Below are 6564 nucleotides of genomic sequence, written 5' to 3'. Positions count from 1 at the left end.
TGGATTTCTTTGTTCTGGATGGAAAGTCAGCAGGCAGAAATGTGTCCTAATGATGTGTTGGCATGGCATTTCCTTCATTGCAAAACACAGCCTAGCTACTAACAGGTCCTCTTACCAAGTGCAGGGTTTGGTTTTTAAAAGCTGTTCTACTAAATGAGGCTAAATTTCTCAACCCCAATAATGAGGGTTCAAACCCAAGTGCAAATTCAAGGGGATTGAATAAACGCTCACCGTGTACTCTCCTGGCCAGAACACACTGGGAAAAGAAAGCCAGCCATCAGTATGTTTACAGGCTGAGGACTGAAGTGACCATAAGTGACACGTTGCAAAGTAATAAGTGTTATGAATAGTATGCAAACCACACTGGATAGTTCTGCTTTGGGTTATCTAGCAACCACTTCTACATATGTGGTCACAGATCTAGGGTTTACAAGGTGTATGGTGTTAAGCAACTTATTTGAAGTCTCTGGGCCTCAGTTTCCCCCTACAGTTAGTGAATGTCTTATTTCAGAGTCTTTATATGTGTTTTAGAGAGTAATCGAGGAGCTCCAAGGTGTTAAGCACAATTTCTAGCTCTTAATAAGAGACATCTGGTATGTCCTGCCTCTTCCTGCTATTTCCTATGGGTATATTCAGGGGATGACAGAATTGTTGTTTTCAGTTTTGAACCCACCAGTGACTCTATCGGGCTCCAACTAGTAGTACCAATCTGATGATCAAAGAGGCAGCCGTGTTTAAATAAAATGGGCTATTATATTGTATTATACCTAAAACCAAAAGTCATGAATCTGGAAGAAGAGTCAAGGAGGAGGAGAGTAGATAACGATAAGGAGATGAGGGGGTAAGCAGAATGTAACACACACATACATGCACACAAAAACACTCACACTCCTATACATATATATTGTACTGGCTAGTTTTATGCCAACTTGGCACAAACCAGAGTCATCAGAGAGAAGGGAGCCTCAATTGAGAAGCTGCCTCCATAAGATCAGGCTATGGGGTATCTTCTTAATTGATGATTGATGAATGATGAGGGAGACCCCAACCCATTATGGGTGGCACCATCCCTGGGTTCTATACAAAGGCAGCCTGAGAAAACCATGGGGAGGAAGAAGGTAGGCAGTACTCTTCCATAGTTTCTGCCCTGACTTCTCCTCCAGGATTCCTGCCCTGTTTGAGTTCTTGTCCTGAATTCCACATCACAAACTGTGATGTGGAAGCATGGACCAAATATACCCTTTCTCCCCAAGACTCTTTGGTCATGGTGTTTTATCATAACAATAGTAATATAATTCACACACACACACACACACACAGTGCATGAAGTTGTCAAAGAACTAACTTAATAAAAAAAACTAATCAAGTTATGAAATATAGCAGAGTTTCAATACAAAGCAAAGATTTCAGGTATTCACTCAATAAAATATAGTTTTGAAAGAGCAATAGAAATGTGGAGGTATGTATAAAAAGAAATACAAATGTCATAGTCCCTGCCTTTGAATAATTCATATCACTTTCTGGGGAGGTAGCTAAGTGCCGCAACAGGGAGTATGTGATTAAGTGACAAACTGATGTTCTAGACTATATTTCTTGAAATTTAAAGAAAGGTCTTCCCTCAGCCTCCCTGGATTAACTTGGCTTATTTGTATGATACTGTGATTAAATGGGAGCAAATAGAAAAAGCACATTTAAGTTTTTTATTACTTTTAAGCATCTCTGGAACAAAAGCAAATAAAGAAATGAAGTACAAGCTACAAAATCAATGCACTCAAATACAGAGAGTTCACTGCACTCAATAGTGCTGCTTGCTGAAACCAAATGGTCCTTCAGAAGATTTGGTGTGGGCCAGAAGCGGAAGGGGCGGGGCTCCGCGAGCGGACTCTCTATCCCTTGTGGGTCCCTGTTCAGCGCCAGGCCCTGTGTAGAGCCGGGAGCCAATCCGGGTCTCCGAGGTGAAGATGGTGGACTACAGCGTTTGGGATCACATTGAGGTGTCGGACGATGAGGACGAGACGCACCCTCTTCCGCTGGCAGCACCAGGCCCGAGTGGAGCGCATGGAGCAGTTTCAGAAGGAGAAGGAGGAACTGGACCGGGGCTGCTGTGAATGCAAGCGCAAGGTAGCTGAGTGCCAGCGCCAGCTGAAGGAGCTGGAAGTGGCGGAGGGCTGTGGCCAAGTGGAGCTTGAGCATCTGCGAGCTGAGGCACAGCAGCTGCGCAAGGAGGAGCGAAGCTGGGAGCAGAAGCTGGAGGACATGCGCAAGAAGGAGAAGAGCATGCCCTGGAACGTGGACACCCTCAGAAAAGATGGCTTCAGCAAGAGCATGGTCAATACCAAGCCTGAGAAGGCAGAGGAGGACTCAGAGGAGGCGAGAGAGCAGAAGCACAAGACCTTCGTTGAGAAGTACAAGAAACAAATCAAACATTTTGGCATGCTCCACATGTCCACCTGGTGTGCGAGGAGACTGCCAACTACCTGGTGATCTGGTGCATCGACCTGGAAGTGGAGAAGTGTGCGCTGATGGAGCAGGTGGCTCACCAGACCATGGTGATGCAGTTCATCCTGGAGTTAGCCAAGAGCCTGAAGGTCGACCCCCGCGCCTGCTTCCGGCAGTTTTTCACCAAGATCAAGACCGCCGACCACCAGTACATGGAGGGCTTCAAGTATGAAGTGGAGGCCTTTAAGGAGCGTGTTCGGGGCCGTGCCAAGCTGCGTGTAGAGAAGGCCATGAAGGAATATGAGGAGGAGGAGCACAAGAAGAGGCTGGGCCCTGGTGGCCTGGACCCTGTGGAGGTCTATGAGTCCCTGCCCGAGGAGCTGCAGATATGCTTTGATGTGAAGGACGTGCAGATGCTGCAAGACGCCATCAGCAAGATGGATCCTACTGATGCCAAGTATCACATGCAACGTTGCATCAATTCTGGCCTCTAGGTCCTCAACTCCAAGTATGGTGAGGCCAAGGAGGGGGAGGAGGCGGGCCCCGGGGATCCATTGCTGGAAGCCGTCCCCAAAGCGGGCAAAGAGAAAGACATCAGTGCGTGACCTGCCCCAGCCACTGCCACTGGCCTGCAGGCCTCTGTGGGCCCTTCTCCAGAAAAGGAAACCTAGACACCATGTTCCTAGCTCCTGACTTCCTTCACTTTTGCTGCCCCTCACATCCCAACCCTTGGCTTGCCCCATGTCCCCTCTTCTCCAGCCTGTCCCCAGCACTCATCAGACTTCCTGCTTCGGGTTGAGGGGCTCTACTGTCTTCAGCCCCTCCCCCATCAGCATTATGCCAAAGTCCTGGGGGGTCTGGGGAGGGGCAACAGTTGCCAGATTGGTCCACTGGGTTGGGTATACACATGTCCCCAGATGAGCAGGGTCTGTCCCTATGGATCTGTGATCACTGTTTTTCTTCTGTCTAGCTTTCTATCCTGAAACTGGCAACAATGTCTAATAAACAGTTCCAGGTGCTGGAAAAAAAAAGAAGAAGAAGAAGATTTGGTGTGGGGAAGCAGGGAGAGAAACATGACTTTCTGACAGAGGAGGAGTTAGACGCAGGCTATGATATGTGCACATTCTCCTCTTTTGTAGGAGGAGACTTGTTTGTTCCTGGCTGCTCAGCCCCGAAATAATCACACAGAAACCATATTATTTGCAGTACTGTTTGGCCAATAGCTTAAGTGTATTTCTGGCCAACTATTATATCCTAAACGAATCCATCTCCATTAATCTGTGTATCGCCATATGACTGTGACTTACCGCGTAAAGTTCTGGCGTTTGTCTCCGGTGGGGCTACATGGCTTCTCTCTGGCTCAGCCTTCTTTCTCCCAGCATTCAGCTTAGTTTTCTCCACCTACTTCTACTTTGTCCTACACAGGCCCAAAACAGCTTCTTTATTCACCAATGGTATTCACAGCATACAGAGAGGAATCCCACATCACTCCTCCAGGAGGAGCTTGGCTATCTGGGAACTCCTCAGAGCCTTTTGATAGGAGAAACCTGTAAAGGGGGATTATAAAGTTAATAGAAATATCTATGGTGTATTTCTGTGAATCAGGGTTTATCTATGTTTATTTGAAGACACAAGTAGGGCTCAGTTAAAAGAGAGGAGAAGAGACTGTCACTGGAGGGGAGGAGAAATCTAGCTCACTTCCTTCCATGTATTGCTTCACCATTTTCTCCTTCAGGGTGGACTCCCTACCCCTCATTACTTCATAGTAATTAGTCAGTGGAGGATGCTGAACATCTTCCTGAGATTTTTGTTGTTGTTTTGTTTTGTTTTTTTGAAACTTGAGCAGAGAACCAGTGCTACAGAAGTCTGGCCTTGTATTCTTATGATATCACCCCAAATAATAAAATCACTGCCAAGGCAAAACCAGCTTCTCCTGAACCCGCCCCAAACACTTTGAATTAACTACAATAGAACCTAAGTGGTACATGAGAAGGGGCTGTATGTGCAGTCAGAAAGTCTAGGGAGCAGACTCTTAAGGAGGACAGTGACAGAGCTGAGCATGATTTGGAGGAAATGGTGATGGCAGAAAGTGCCCAGCAGCTGGCCAGCCAGAGTGGGACTTTGATGAATTTAGAGCCCGGTAATGGCTGAGTGCAGGGTGGGGACAGCAGGACTTTCATCACAGGTGTGAACTAGATGCTATAAGAGAAATGAGCTTTAGTGAAACATGAGGTAACGGTAGCTAATAAAGATGGCTGTGCTGCTTGAAATTTGAACGAGTCGAGTTTAAGTGTTTCTGCCCCAAAAAGTAATCTCATAAGGTATCAGATATGCTAATTATCATGATTGTGGCAATCATCTCATAATATATACAGATAGCCAAACATCACGTTGGGATTGGGGAGAAGGCTGCTCAAAAAATAAGATGGAGAGAAATTGAGGAAGGCTTTCGAGTTTGCATATGTGTGTGTACACTCGTGCACACACTCACACACACATACACACATACCAAAAACCCACATTATGTTTTACAGCTTGACAATACACAACTTACTTGTCAATTATACTTCAGGAAAGGTACAATTTTGAATAGATACATATTATATATACTCTTTAGTTTTGTGAAATGATGCATTATTTAAAAATGGCTACCAGTAGCAGTCTCTGCAATTGTGTCTATAATTGTTACAGTGCTCTTTGTTACTTAGGAACAGGGGACATTTATTCACATGAGAAAAGTAGGGAAGGGCAAATTCAAAGTAGGAGAAAGCCTGAGATACGTTTGGACATCCCATTCAGCCAAGCACCAGGAAGCAGCAAGAAATAATAAGATGTTTTTAAGTAAGAATGACAAAGGGTCACTGGAATCCTAGGAACTGTGTGGGAAATGCAAGAGTTTGAAAAACCTAGATGCAAAATTTAGGTTGAAGGAAAGGGTGGAAGAGGAAGAAGAGGCAGCAAAGTCATGGAGATAGCATGGATTTTGTCTACGAAGGATTAAAGGTGTCTTTTAAGAAAATGACTAAAGCTAGACAAAGTTGGCAAAAGCAACTTCTGGCGGGGGGCACTACAAATCAACTAGAGAGAAACAAGAAAGCAAGAAGCTTATACTAATGCTACACTGCTGGCCTGCAGGAGGAGGAGCAGGCGTCTGCCCCTCTTCTGCTCATGGCTTCCTTGCTGGAGTTGCTAAGAGTGGACTGAGGAAATGAGCGGCTGTGTTACTGGAGAAGGATAACTTGATTCAGTGCGAGGAGTGGAAACTGTGCCAATGGCAAGTGTTGAAGCCCACCTATAACCCAAGCATAAGATGCTGTGGTTCCCGGTGGATGAGAAGCAGGTAAGACTAGTAAGAGTTTAATGGGGAAATAAGTTCACCATTGAAATGTTTCCTAAATGCTCTAGAGATCAATCCAGGGCTATGGCTAGGTGGCCAGCAGCTTGTGTGTACCTGTGATGGAGAATTGAGAGAGCTGGGTATGAGAATATATTGGGGTGGTTTTCAAGCTGTACAAACATTGACTTCTTTCCTTAAATCAAACACGAATCCACCAGCAGAGGCTATAAGCCCCATGGACTACAGGTGTTTCAGTATGAACAGGGAACAATCACTGGTGACTACAGGGTGTACAAGCAAAATATAAAACAAAAGATGTTAAAGAAAACCTAAGCAAGCCATTGGAGGCCAAGCACAAGTGTCTGACCATCTGATTATGCATCTTTCATATAGATAAATTACAAAAACAACAAAGACACAAAAATAAAAACCACTGGAGAGAACAGAACCCGGAAATGATGTAAAGTAAAACTTAAATGAACAGGTTTTTTAAAGTTGTTTTTATTGAACTGTATATTTTTTCTCTGCTCTCCTCACGTCCTCCCCCCTTTTACCTTCTCCCATGATCCTCACACTCCCAGTTTACTCAGGAGATCTTGTCTTTTCTACTTCCTACTACAAACAAGAGCACAGGGCCATGGTTAGGAACCCCTCAAACAATGAGTCAAAATAAAATATTTTATCACAATGATTAAGTTCTTAAGATTTTTTATGACCACCTCGAACAGTGGTGGTCCCTTTCCCAGCTGTACATAGGGTTTGGGGGTTGATTTTGTCCCAACTGTAAG

The 6564-nt window shown here is 45.0% G+C and overlaps 1 pseudogene; it reads left to right on the top strand.

Moving 5' to 3' along the window:
* The first annotated feature begins 1919 nt into the window (after window positions 1-1919).
* LOC142856222 (hsp90 co-chaperone Cdc37 pseudogene) lies at window positions 1920-3482 on the top strand (annotated as a pseudogene).
* The last annotated feature ends 3082 nt before the right edge of the window (window positions 3483-6564 follow it).

This window comes from Microtus pennsylvanicus, chromosome 8 (genome assembly GCF_037038515.1).
Source record: "Microtus pennsylvanicus isolate mMicPen1 chromosome 8, mMicPen1.hap1, whole genome shotgun sequence".
In the NCBI taxonomy this organism is placed as follows: Eukaryota; Metazoa; Chordata; class Mammalia; order Rodentia; family Cricetidae; genus Microtus; species Microtus pennsylvanicus.
Note: the sequence above shows the minus strand (reverse complement) of the source record. Positions and strands in the feature narration are given on the sequence as shown.